The 14827-nt window shown below is 37.4% G+C and overlaps 1 long non-coding RNA gene across 2 annotated transcripts in view; it reads right to left on the bottom strand.

The window, feature by feature from the left end:
- The window catches only part of LOC104698387, a 49590-nt gene that overhangs the window by 15035 nt on the left and 19728 nt on the right, over positions 1-14827 (bottom strand). Inside the window, exon 3 of one of the 2 annotated variants that reach the window (XR_002043262.1) lies at positions 2354-2520. This is a non-coding gene — a long non-coding RNA (uncharacterized LOC104698387). The remainder of the gene's footprint in view (positions 1-2353; positions 2521-14827) is intronic. The other variant, XR_753316.2, reaches the window with a different exon arrangement.

The following is a 14827-nucleotide window of genomic DNA, read 5'->3' as shown; positions in this document are numbered from 1 at the left end:
TACCTAATCAGTTAAGATGAGAAATGCAATGTGGTTGTATTATCCTACTGCCTTAATTCATAAATATATTTCCTTAATCAGGGTGGAAAGTTCAACTGACAACACATTTCCAACAGTAACCACACATTCTCCTCATGTCACAAGGCCCCTTTACTTTCATCAGAGAAGAGCACTAAATACTGATTTTTTAGCTATGAGTGAGAGAAATATTTATATTGTAGATAGGAGTGAATTTTCATGGAATCTCATGGCAAGAATATTTCAGCAGAATGACCCTGTTGTGCACATTTGGGGAACTAATGGATACCACATAAATGAGTGGAAAAAAAGTCATCACAGCACTTTGAAAGGGAAATAATAGCATTTTATTACCCATTTGGGCAGCATGAAGCAACACCACTTCTAGTCTGACTCTTTAGTGTTGCTAACAAGTTTCACTTAGTTTAATAAAAATATAATTATCTTTTACTTAAACTCGACTCTAAGTCATTAGAACTGGGCAGAAGAAGGAAATTCCATTTCATGTAGTACTTTGTCATTTCAAATTTGACTACTCTGATTTGGCAATGAAAACAAAACAAATGTAAACATTCTCCAAGAGAGAAATGGAGGGTTGGCCAGAAAGTCCTGAAACTATTGTTGGACTCACCTGGTTGAATGTTGAGAAGCTGAAGCAGAATGCAGTAGAAAAGACGAAGTTCTTCTCCTGTAAGCATCTTTGTTTTGCCAACCCATGCTCAGCTTTCTGTATATGTTTAAGCACCACTGACTTTACTGGGATTAAGCTCATGTTTAAGTTGAATCCAAGAGAATTCATCAACCCTCTCCTGTGAACCATCTCCAGTTGATGGCTGGCAGCCAGCACAGCTGTACTGGTGGTGCTCCCCAAGTATGCACAAGGATATGCTAGGCCTGCCAACTGAGAAAAAGACGGATTCCTTCTGCTTGAAAAGGTTCAGCTGGAGTTTGGAAAGTCCACCTCACCACTGTACACTCCTACGAAACAGGACTGATGCACTGATACTGTGCACTAAACAAGGGAGCTATTTCTAAATGTGGATGCTAGCACATAACCTGGTTATAGATAATGAAGGTTGTTCAGGAGAGAGCTAAGAGTTTGTGATGTCCTGTCCCTGTATTTCTCAGCATTTGAAGACCTATCAATTGCATATGAGGTGTTTACATTAGAAAGAGGAAAGAAGAGATAATACGACCTTTCCCCATCTTCCATCAACACTGAGCAATTTACCTCTTTAGTCTGCTTAGTCTGAGTTGGCTGGAGACCTGGGAACCAAAGCCTTCACTGGCAGCTCAACAGCCACTACTTCCCTACCATCTTGGCTGAGTCAAACCCATTTTTATTAGCAATTAATCTACTGCATAACATAGACAGTGGGAGGACACTTCAAAAACAAACAAACAAAAAAATTCAAACACGATCTACTAAAATATGCTTTATAGATAAACTATGAACACAAAGAGATTTGAATCATCTTTAGGCTGAGACATAATATACCTAGCCTTGCTAGGCCTAGGACCTAGGCTACTTCTTTATCTGAGTTTACTAAGATAAAGACCAAGAAGCAAATGTGGCTTTGTTTACATATTAATATCAAAGTCACAAAATGCATCAGGTCATGAAAATTCAGTTTTTAGAACTATAATGCTCAGGAATTTACTTTGATTTAATGTTAGAATCTGATATACTTTAAAAACTGTTAAAAGAATGTGATGACAATAAAGAATGGGAAAAAAAGGCTGAATATGAAATAAAAATTAAATGTGCATAAATTCTTGTCAGTCTTTGTGAATTACAAAGCCTTATGAGCCACTTAAAAGATGGAAAAATATTTCCTACCCTTAACGTCCTTAAGTATAAAAGCACAAGGTATTTAGCAGACCAATTAAAAATACAGTTTTCATTAACTACATCTATTCACAGATTTGTGCTGACAAATATTGTTGTTCAAAACTATAGACAAACAAAACAGGATTTTAACAAAACATTATACTGTATTTTCTATTTCTTGTATTCCATTTCTGTATTATTATTTGCATTTGCATTTGAAAAATTGTTTCTCAAAATCCTGAAAAATTATTTTTTATTTATTTCAGAGAGCAAACAAAGGAACCTGACCTACATGACAGATTTTAAGTTTGCTGCTGCAATTGTTTTAGATGAAAAGCTGGAGTTGGTGTTGAATTATATTACTGATGAAAAGTGCAAGAGAAAAATGTGAACCTTTCCTTGATAAAACATGTCCAAACTGAATGGTATGGGGAGTGCTGATCAAAACCAGAGGACATCAGTTGAGATAAGACAGTGGACTAGGAGAAAAGTAGTGTGACTTACCACTTCTGACTACAGCTGGTTCCCCCAGCTGAGCTGTCTTCTGGCCTTGTACTGCAGTGAGGAGGACTTGTAAGGTGGTGGACTATCCTGCATTCCAAGAGATGGAGTCTCAGATATAGAGAAGGTGAAATCACACAGCTTCCCAATAGTTAAAAAGGATGAACAACCTGGCATAAATATATACATAAATCATATTACGTAGATTTTTTTTTTTTAGAAATGTTGTCGTGTAAATTGGGTGATTAGATCAATACAAAGCTCTAAGCAGCTCAGCGCTGTCACTGTTTTCTTGGGCAAATGCCTCATGCAAACTTTGTGTGTATTAAGTGTTACTGCTAAAGAATTTATAATTAATCAAAGATTCCTATGCAGACAGTCCATAAACTCTCAGTATAGTAGCACCTGACATGCATGGCTTCTTGATCTAATCTGTTTCCCAAAAAATCTACGCAGCTCTTTAATAGCCAGAGTTGTGAAAGCCCAGTTTCCAATCACTGTATGCTTACAGCTGACTAAATGTTTCAATGAGTTACATGAAATGAAAGTTTATACTTTATTACACACTGGGGAATTCATATTGACTATCATCAGTCACAATACAATAATCTTTTTTCCTATGTCTGGCAACATATTCTGGTATCTTTAGAAATCTTTATCTTAATATCAGATTAGGTTAAAACTGGTTCGAACATCATAGGAAAGGAAACAAAGAAGACTGAATGAACCCAGGAACCATGCCTGCTTAAGAAATCACCTAAGGATTGGTAAATTTTATATTTCTATTAGCATGATAGAGTTTTGTGGTGGAGTAATTTCAATCCCATATTTTCGCTTTCTTTTTCACTTTCTAAAATACTCAGTTGTCATCCCATTTTACTAGAGCTTTTTGAAAGGAAAAAACAGAGATACACAACATGAAAATACCAAGCCTGCCTTTGTCAAAAGGGACAATGATTTGTAGTGCTGGGAACTCTTGTGCCGCTGAAGTCGAAAGTGAACTAAAACCTGGAAGTATGGCTGTATTTTAGTGCTGAGACATCAGGTGTGAATACTTGCCTGGCTGAAAGAGCCCTCTTTTGTGGCTAGACTTGCTAACCATAAATCTGAAATAATGAAAGACAGAGGGCTGAGTTGGCGTCACAAAGTACTTATGCTTGTAAAAGCCTCAAATATTCCGTGTGCCCTGAAATGTTGATGCCTGTCTGACTGAAACCAGTAACCTTGTATGACTGCTTTTTGACATGGACAGCCGCATGCAGACTGGGAGGCCAAACTTCTGAGGGACAGTTTATTCTGCCATCTGCAGCGTTACTTGCTTCAAAGCTTCAGTTAGCGCTTTTCTTCCATGATGGTGATTTCATTAAAAACAAAATATTTTGTAAAACATATTGGTATTCTCTAAAAATATGATGAATGAGCTTCTCAGGTTCAGAGGAGAGAGAAAAAAGCATCTACCTGGAAGAAGGGAGGCTTAAAGTCAACTTCTTCACTGCCTCGTTCCCTGTGGAGAGCCAAGTTTGGCTCTTTTTTGGCCTAAGGCAAGTAACCAATCTGTAGGTTATAGATAATATTCCAGCTTGTCTCCTGGGTTAGATTTCTTTCCTTCCTCCTAATTTAAAAGAAGGTAGTGGTTTTGTTCCTGTTAGAACAGGCTTTGAAACCTCAGTGTGTTTCATGAGATGGAATTACTGTTTTTCAGCCAGCCCTTTGGTTTTTACTATGCCCAAGGGTAGTTACTGTGGTACTGTTTGAAAGGTTTTTGGTAAACCCCCAGGAAAGTGTAGCAGGGAGGAGATAAAAGTAGCTGCAGAGACAGTAATGCTCTCCTTGTTTTAATATCTTGTTCAGAGCTAAAAGATCGAGATTGCAGTTATGATGTTCATTCTGATCATAGGAAATGGAGAAAAATACATACCGAAGCAGACCAGGAAAACAGGAGATATCTATTTATCTAATAATGTAAATAAAGGGATAAAGTAATATAATATTTTGAGGTTTTTCTATGTTGGTGTATGGTCAGCAGGGCTGGCTGATAAATCTTTAGTACTAATTTACAGGACAAATAAAGTGAAGAGGCCTAGAAAAAAGGTGAAGGGTTCACTGAAGACCTGTCTGAACCAAGAGTTCAACCTGCCAAACCCCAGTGACTTGGACACTACCACTGTGCTTAAGGAGAAGTCCAAGGGAGTTTACATCTGTCTACAAAGTAGTTTTGCATATACCACAGATCTGTCCTGTGGTCAGTGACTGAGCTTGTCACACCATACACAGACAACTGCTCACCACAAATAAACATCCAAAACTCTACATCCATTTAAAATGACTGCATGGAATAATGTTTTATTCTGTTGCTCATTCCACTGAGTAGCAGATCTTTATGGTTTGTGATAGAGATGCTACTACTAGAGATGTCCTGTTTCCATCAACAGTCATTAATCCAAGTTACAAACTGCCAGCCAAGACTGGGGTTATGCACGGTCTATTTGTCCATATTAGCTGGAAAAAAAATAGTACTCTATTGGCACAAGAATTTTTTAGGAAGAATTTAAAATCTTTAAATGATGTTTGACCTAGACGTCTTCATTTTATGTGAACAAGTATCGGGCATAAAGGGAAAGGAACAGTAAGCAGGACTGCAGTCATAAAATATATGATGTTGGGAGCTTCTTCCTTAAAAAAGCATTATCAGTTATACACTGTACAGTATTTCCAGCCTACCACAGAGGTGTCACAGCCATGCTGCTGTTGCTTGTTCCACCAGAATCCTTTTTGAAATTATTGAAATTCTCTCTCTCCCCCACTCTCACCCTTGAAGTAATGAACTGGTCCAGTTTTATTTAAACTAAATGAAAATATTTTGCATTATCTTCGCTAAATGAGACAGAGGCTGTGAATAGCAGTAGCACCATTCAGTCATGGCGTAGTTAAGATGAATAGGATGGTAACATTTTCATTTTAAAAAAGTAATAAATTGTCTTTTTGCTTGGTGACCCTTTTAAAAAAAATCTTCTAAAATCTAGAAGTTAAATTATATGTTTATATATAGACAAAAACATGAATCTCAGCATACATGGTTTATGTTTGATTGCATACTGGATTCTTTTAACTACACAGTCTACACACACTGAAATATAATTCTTTCAAAAATTTGTGCATCATCCTAAATAATTAGTGAGAAAAGCTGTTTATGCCTTTGGTATTTTTCCTGCAAATGGGAAAAGTAGAAAACATAAATTAAACCTCAAAGTATTTAATTTCTATAATTGTCTCTTTAGAGAGATATTTTTGGAAAATTGAGGTCTGAGCAGTATTTTAGCACAAGATTTCTTTCTGTGGATGAAAAGCATTGTTAAAGTGCAATAATTTTTAATGATATGATAACCAGGATTTGTAATTTTTTTTGACATTTATATGTGTGTTTATATATATATATATATATATATATATCTGTAGGTGGAAGAGAAGTTTTTGTTCCTAAATTTTGGACTATCTTATTTGAAAATACATAAATATCTGCAATCTGGAGTGTACGCCAATAGTCTATATCATTCACCTACCCTCCCACCATAGCTGATAAAAAGGGCAAATCTCCTGAAGGCAGTTTATGCCACCTCAGAGAAATATGCTTTAGGGTGGGATGAATTACTGTTTGGAAATATTTCTCCACTGATCAAGGAAGTAGTCTGTGTGATGGTCTTAAATTCAACACTCAAAGTTTTCAATATCTAAAATCAGGACAGCTGAGTCTTACTCACAGACAATATGCTACAATATGCCTAATTGGGATAGGCTTTGTCCTGCCAAACCTCAAAAGTTGGCCACCCACATCTGACAAAATCCCTGGAGGGCTTCCAGTCTGAGGTTCACTTCATTCTGCAGTGATCACTTAAAACAGGTTGGAGGAGTTGCCTAATTCCATAAACCCACACACGTGACTTTTTCTGGAAACCACTGCACAAGCTTCCCAGAAAGGTTGTGAAATCTCCATAGAATCATAGACTCATGGAAGAGTTTGGATTGGAAGAGGCCTTAAATATCATCAAGTTCCAATCCCCTGATATGGGCAGGGACACCTTCCACTAAACCAGGTTGCTCAAAGTCCCATCTAACCTAGCCTTCCATTCCTGGGATTTTTCAAGACGAAGCCAGCTCTAGTGCTGCTGCCAGTCCTGAAATAGATAATTGTTCCCTGCAGAGAACTTCCAGCCTATATTTCTGCATTGGGTTGGGTTGTTTTTTTTCCCACTGGGGACAAAACAAGTCCAGACATTGAGCTTTGACACAGGCATTGATAATTAGGTGAGATGAATGCAAACTCTGGTCTGAGGCTGCTTCTGTAAAAAAAAAAGGGGGGGGTTAGAATTTCCCCTTTTACTTTTCATTATAATTTAAGCCTCTCACCACATACGGTTTTCTTTAATTTCGTTCGTTTCCCAATAAATTAAATTAAGTTCTCATTGGAAACAGGAACATGTCAGACAAATCTTTTTTTCCCACCACCACTTTTTTTAGTAAGTAAAACACTGAATGTGGTCTTACTGGATAGGAATAAGGGTTTGGGATTTGTTCTTGGATAACGGAAGCATCCAGAAGAGGAGATGGAGACCAGAAAATTTTTAAGGAATAGTATGACAGTAGAACCCTAGTCAGCAGTAGAGGAGAGCATCAATGACAGTGAAGACACTGGTACAGATCATGGCAGTAGAGTTATTACTATTTTTGGAGCATTGCACACTAGGTATAGAAGAGAAATATCAGCGTCTGTTCTTAAAGATTTGATCAATTTAACAGTTCAAGAACATGGAATTATTTGTGGAAGAGGGTTGTTGTTGTGCTGTGTTTTTTTGAGTTGTGAGTTTAGCCCTTCTGTTTTCTGTAGCTCTAATTCCTTCCTTCCACTGAAGTATAGCATAAATCTTATTTTAGACGTGCTGTCAGCCACAGTATTACCTGAACCCTTTCCATGTAACTTAGAGGGCAACAGTGAATTCTACGACAGACCTTATGGACGTTCTGGCTCTTCTCCTTTTTCTGTTCTATAAAACTCTTTTCCATGAGATGTTCTTTAGGGAAAGAATGAGAGATGTTCTGGTTATGATAAAATGTACTCTATCAAATAAATGGGGCTGGCAAAATTTCCAAAGTGTGGTTAGACTCTAGATTCATTTAATCTCCTCTGAAACTTGACTCCATATTTTCTTCCTGCAATCACATATGAAGAACTAGATTTTCATCTGATTTAAGTTAATATAACATCACTGACATCAGCTCTCCGTTTCCCAGGATAATCTGGGTGTTATAGCACCCTGGCACAAAGAAACTTAAGCAGTGTGATAGTTTCCAGCCTCAAACTGGTTCCCACAGGACCAGCTTGAGCCTCCCCGCACTGGACTCACCTGCAGACCAGCATTACTTCAGGTGCTGAACTATGCCAACAAGAGAGACTTGTGAGAGTTGAATCAGCCCAAGTTGTTGCTGTGCCCAAGTAACCAAAGCTTTCCAGGCATGGATGTGCTAAAAAAGGTGGAGGCATTGGAGAAGCAACCCAGCAGAGTCCAGCAAGGCCAATAGTGGACATAAACTGGAAATGTGAGCAGAGCAAGCTTATTTTCCAGAGGTGGGAAATCTTTCCAAGGGTTGGATCAGTGATAGTGGCTCAACAACTAGCTGTGATCCTTGGCTGCCAAAACCCTGTCAGGTACTAGATTGCTTCAGTGAGACAAGTTCAAAAGTGCCTTTTCATAAGGGCACTGTGCATTTCAAAGCCTATCGACCCATCTAGACTGTCTTTGCAATCTATTCATATACAATGGAGAGTCATTTGTTGGTCTGTAAGAGCTAAAGATCCAGTCCAAAGTCTTCGGCTAAAGTTATGTTCACCTTCTCTGGTATTTGAGTTGATGCCATCTTTTCTTCATAAGTAGAAGCTAGATATTTAGCATCCTTGAGAAAATACGTTTCAATTTCTCACTGCAAGATTTGCAGAAGAGGAGAGAACACATATTTAAAGAATTGGTTGCCTACACATAGGCATCTTGTGCCCATTTAGATGCTTAAGGATGTCCTGTTTAGCCTGTATGTGAATAAGGATCTTCTACAGGTACTGACATCCCCAGGTGACTGTTACGGCAACCTAGACAGCACTATGCCTTTTTTTGGTCAAGCGAGGCTGCTCCCTGAATCTGTGTTTGACTTGCTGGGTTATAGCTTCTGCAAGCAGTGGTCAAAGAAGGCAACCCACCAGAGAGTCCAGTAACTCCTGCACACTACCAGCAGCCATGCCACATTACCTATGTTTGGAGAGGCCAAAGTGTTTAGGAAGAACCATGGAGAGACCATGAATAGTGAACAACATGAGCAAACTCGAGAATGTGACTGTGAATACTGAATGTTGCCTCTTAAATTTGAGTGTAGGGAAAAAAACCCACATTATTTATGAAAACAACAAGTAATGTGGAAACTAAAGGTCTTTGACCTTTGTTTCCCTTTCTTCTTCTTTACTTTTTCTGGAAAACACACTAATCAATCCTACTGTACAGTCCTTCAACTTCCTGGAGGTATCTATCTCATAGTGCTTCATAAACATAACCACTGTCTATCAAGATCCCTCAGCTCACTGTTTCTGAAGTGGGACGCAGAGTCTCTGGGAAGAAAATACTAAGAGGCTAAAATGAATCCTGTGGATCCAAAAGAAGTATCCATAATGAACACTCAGCTAACATAAAAATTGCATGCCTTTAATTTGAGAAAAAATCATATTTGTTTCCAATTTTATACTGCATGCTAGCAAGTACTTGAATAAACGTAGCATTTTACATATAAAAATTGCAACCCAAAGGGAGCCGGCAATAACTTAGCACAGAAAAACCATAGGGCTATTTCTCACTGAGTTGCCAGAGAAGCCTTCCCATATCCTCAGAAGAAATGAAAACAGATGAAGTTCTGCACAGTCCATTCTCTAGTAGGAAGCAGATCATATTTCTCACATCTGCTACCAGCATGGCCAATCTGCTCTGTTCCTATCAGAAGGATGGTCAGGATCAATGATTTGAGGTTTTGCCTTTTTAGGAGTTATACTTCTCATCTTGTTATATTCTTTGTTAATTTTACAGCAGCTTGATGTTATGAAGGAGGTCCTACTATTCTGCCAATAGTACAAGGTCACTCTACCAGTGTAACATAATACATCACCAGCTTGCATGCTTCAGGCATTCGAGTAGATTAATTTTGTTCTGGCAAAATGTAATGATGCATCTTTACTTCCTGCTTTTCTGTGGACAGTCAGTCCAATGTTAATGTCACAAGTAACTTCATGTTGTGGTAATATACTACATTTAAAACCCTCAGATAATGTAAAGATCCAAATGTAAAATGTCATAATACTTTACTTCTGGGAAAGTACTTTTTCGTCCTTTTATGAACTATACAAATGTTGAATGATGGAAACCACTTGAAATTTTTATCTATTTGCCAGCTTGCCAATATGCAGCAAGGAGAGAGTGTACAAACAGGCTGACAGGCCTTCATGTTTGAATGCCATAGAGAAAGAAATTCAGGGACAAAAATGAAGGACCACAGCTCACCAGTAGCTTCCCAAATTATTTTAAGCTCTAGAAATTGCATCCTGAAACACTTCTGAAATGTAAAAGTCTTTCTCAAATCCAAAGAGGTAGCCATTTGTACTGAAAGCTTCGGATGCATTAACTATATTTAGCCTCCCGTATTTTAGAGATGGAAATTGCCATAATAAGTCCATAATGCTCATGTTCTTGTGAATCTCATACTCTAATAAAATCTCATTTTTTGTTCCTACTTCATTGAAAGGTTTATAGTGCAAAATAATATTTAATCACAGAATGTAAGGTAGCAATTAGAGAAAACCTTGACTGGCTTGTATAATGAAGAAGCCAATACGAAATCCAATAATTTATAGAAATTACTCCAGAAAAGAATGAGGTTACATAAAATACATGCAGGAAAACTGGGAGGTCACTAAAGGCTGGATACAACCATACTTTTTGTTTGTATTTTACCTGGATGAAGACTGAGGGAATTGCCAGCAGAGCAAGCTCAGAATGTTGAACATCAGCCATCATTTAAATAAATGCTGAAATATTTATGATGTACATCTAGGAGAAGAATATACAGGGGTGAAAATTCACAGGTGGGATTGCCCTGGTGATTTTACAGTCACCTGAGAAATTGCAAATGATAAGATGGATCAAACCACAAAAGTTTAAAGGGTAAAAATCTGCCACTTTCTGCTCTGTATAAACACTTGGTAAATATTTCAGGATGAACTGTCAGAAAATTACTAAATTTGCCATATGATATCTTGGGGGCTAAAGATTGGAAAGCATGTTTCTGTTGGATCACTTGAAAAAATTGGTCTCTGAGAATGGGAGAAGCACCTTTTCCTACTCAAATATGTGTCACAAAAATACATGCCATTAAATGATACACACAGAAGCAGCAATGTGGACAGTTGGTAAGAAAATTATACCTTGTATGTAAAAGCTACACAGGCAAGAAAGAAAGTGGGAGCAACTGCCACTGCACAATGATTTTCATTTAATTTATTAGGTTAATACACACAACTCATTTCTGCTTTTATTGGGAAAAAATGTGCGTGTCCATGTCAAGGTAAAGAATTATATGGGTCATTGGTTTGGAATTAGGACATCATGTAAGGGATAAAATGCTTTTTTCTTCCAAGTGATTAAAAAAAGGCTCAGAACCTGACTTTGTGTTTTAACTTTTGGATGTCAAATGCATTTTTAATTAGGATGTTCTTTCTACTACGATTGGTATTCTTAGCAGATGTTTTTGCTCAAGAATCAAGACTATTGGAAACCAACATGTTTCTTAAACTAGATACGTTTTTTCTCAGTGAGAATTTTGATCTAATTGGCATGTGTAATAAAGGGATTTCCTGTTCTAAATATACTGATTTCCTCAACTCTTTTGACTATGTGTAACATATGTCTCCAAACCAGAGTATCCTCAATTACCAATGTTCCAGAGTTTAAGTTGTGAATGCTCAAAGATCTTACACAGTTTCAAAATTTAATTCTAAAGTTCTGAGTTCTGTGGGATTTCAGGGCATTTATGATCCTTCATGACATGCTCAATATGTTGCAGGATCAGGCCCTTAAGTAATGCCACAAGGAAGTATTCAGAATATGAATTTCTGGATTTTGTCATTTGGGATGTCATAGAATTGGCTCAACAATTGCAAAAAATTACAAAACATCTGGAAGATATCACATTTCATACTGATGGTACCTACTAGATTTAGGCAGAAAAGCCCCAGTGTATCCTTTTTTTTTTTTTTTAATGCTAGCCCTTTTTGAAAGAAGTTGATACACACATAGCTAAGTTCTCAAAAATGTAGAAAATCTCACCAGATCTGAATAAGGGTTTAACAGGAGGATTTAGAACAGACTATTATGATAGCCTTGGGCATGTCATAAACGGGTCAGATTTGATATAGCAGAACAGATAGAAGGTGAAAGAACCAAGATTTGCAGAAGAACTGGAGTTTTAACAAGAAGTATGAAGTGGAATATGAAATATTACACCCATATGCTAGAAAAACCACATGTCGAACAGAAGGAATGGTAGACTATCAAAGCAATGACTTAAAATTTGTTGGGTTTGGCAAAGCAAGTCATAATCAGTACAATAAACAGAACACTCGAATACTTAAATAACCTTGAAGAAATGTTGTAACTGCAAACAATATTTCCCTCTTGATTAAAAAAAAAAGCAGCACCAATTTTGTTAGGCAGTATTATGTTTTAGGTTTTTTAAAATTTGAGGGTATACAGCATTACTACATTTTGTTTTTATAGTAAGTACAACTCTCTTGTGAAAACACTACCACTTGTTAAATATTGCATGAAAAATATCTACACTTTTGTGGGCAGCAAAGAAAAACAAGTACAGTATATGCAGCAGCAAACTGCAGATGAATGGAAGTGTTACGGGTTCTACCTTACAGTATTATTTCATTAAAAATCTCCCACATTATTTATGTATTTGCCTCACTCAGTGCAACACTGGAAGCTATATCCATTCTTTTAGAACTCCTGAGGACACTATATCATCTTCAAAACTTTTTCTTTCAGCTATTACTGTATGTCACAATAACCAAAATGCTACCTGCAGCGAGCAGTTTAAATACTCTTCTTTTTGCTTTAAGGTAAACTAAAGCTAACATAGTTCATAGATTTCAGACAGATGTTAGAAAACAACAGAGCTTACTTTAAAATTCTCTGCAATGTCTCATCATTTACACCCACTGCATATGACTATAAGAATATTACTAGTATTTGCCAGCAGGTATTACCTGAGCCATAGGATAGTAGTTCTGCAAGTTGCAGAATATAGGATGTATCTTTCATCTCTGAAGTTAACAACCTATTGAGAATTTTTTTTCCTTTTGAGGAATCTAATGCTCATGTTTACAACAATTTATGTTTGCTGAACTTTATGTGTGTTTCAGCCACCTTTCTGTGTGCTAAGATAAAAAAATCACACAAATCGGTCACACACCTGTAAAGACATAATGTCCAAAACCAGGTTTTCATTAATCATTCCAAGTAAATTGCAGTGATAGTCTGAAAAAAGGACATCTTGATGGAATTACAAGATTTCTTCCACTTTCACAGAGAAAAAAGCACTGGGGCTCAACTCCAAAGGTCCAGAATACCTCTGTTCTACCTTGTCAGACAACAGGGTCCACCAAACAAGAAAGTGCTCATTGTGATCCAGCCGTTGTTTTCAGCTAGAATATACACAAACATAATTGTGAATTATTTGATTTGGAATGGCCAGAATACATGGATTTCCTCACTTACATTGAAGGGGTATGTCCCTTGAGGAAAGGGTGTGTGGTCTCTGCTGTAGGATCCTCACAAGAAGCCTCATTCGTGTCTGAACATTGGGGTTCATGATAGACTGAAGGTGAAGTGCCTGAAGCACATTTGATATGATTTATAAGAAACTTGGACATTAAAAAATATAATTTGTTTGTCAGACACTGTTTTGAGTCATTTTATTATGAAATAGTCCCATCACACACAGCAACCTTCTGCAGTGTGGGAGAACACAGAACACCTACGCATTTATGCAATTGTTACGTGCAGGTTATCAGTGAAGCAGCAGAGTTATCCTTGAGTTTACACTATATTCGAAAGGAGAAGGGGCAGGATTCTCAAGACAAGAGAACTTAATTGCAAGAACAGGGCTCCGTAGAAGTGTTAGTCACTCAGTTGTGATCAGCAGGACCAGCTGTACTTACAGGGAGAGTGGGTATGTTTGAGCCACAGAGTGGCAGGATGCTTGAACCTCCTTCTGCTTGAACTGAACAGCCCATAACTCTAACGCCTTTTGTGATGGCTGCCCTGGTCACATACAATTAAAGGGTGACATGAAAGGGTGACATTTATCAGCAATTTCCTACTGCAGTAGATATGCAATCGTTTCAGCAAACCCAGATATTTTACTCTTCTCTTTTCCCCATGGAATTACAGGCAGAACCTGCAGTAGCATCCTGTGCTAGGGTTTCATCTCTACTTCCAACTTACATGGGTGCATCAGCAAAACCTCTGCCCTGCCCATTACTCAAAGGGCATCCCTCCTGAGGAAGAGGCAGAGAAAGAGGGAGATGGCTCCATTTAAATAAAGGAAATTAGGAAGGAAGTCAAGAGGTAGAAGAAAGAGTTTAATCTCTAAGGCTGGAGCATTTCAAAGGAGATTAAAGTTTCAGTTCAGTAACTGGAGCACATATTTTTCTTTTAAAATTGAAATTGACAAATGTGTAATTAATGCATTTCACATAATAAAAATATTGAGTTTTGCTTACATTCTACAGTCAAGATTTTTTTATACCAGTCTGGGGATATTTACAAGTGATGCCTGTTTACTAGGGGTGAGTTTCAATGGATGCAAAGCACCCATCAGTGTCTGCAAAGCAATTTTCTCAGCCTCTTTGGGTAATTTTTTTTCCTTTTTGCAAGAGTATAATAATCTTGACTTACTCCAGCTATCATTAATGATAGTACCATTGCTAGCAAAGGGCAATTAAGAATTCCTTAAAAGAAAAAAACAACTCCTTCAATCCCATTGCTTACTATAATTTACATTACCAGAGTAATTTTTTACAGGCTTAAGCCTGTAAAACTAGTTTATATGAAATTGGTTTAGCATGGTTGTGCATCCCAAAAGCTATATCCTTTTTTATCCATTCAGCCCTGAAAATCTGTTATGTTTCTTGATCTCTTGACCAAAGGCCAAATCACGGCACAACTTGGAGCAGGCAATGAAGGCAGAAGATAATTTCTGCCTCCTGCTTCATTGCAGAACGGCCCATTTTTGGGACCCAAAGGAGCTAATGGTACAGATGGCGTAACAAATGAATTTTACAGTACCCAGTATCATTTCCACTGATGTGCTGTGAAATTTTCATCT

The sequence above is a fragment of the Corvus cornix genome, chromosome 1A, assembly GCF_000738735.6.
Source record: "Corvus cornix cornix isolate S_Up_H32 chromosome 1A, ASM73873v5, whole genome shotgun sequence".
Lineage (NCBI taxonomy): Eukaryota > Metazoa > Chordata > Aves > Passeriformes > Corvidae > Corvus > Corvus cornix.
The sequence above is the reverse complement of the archived record's forward strand: the minus strand, read 5'-3'. Positions and strand labels throughout refer to the sequence as shown.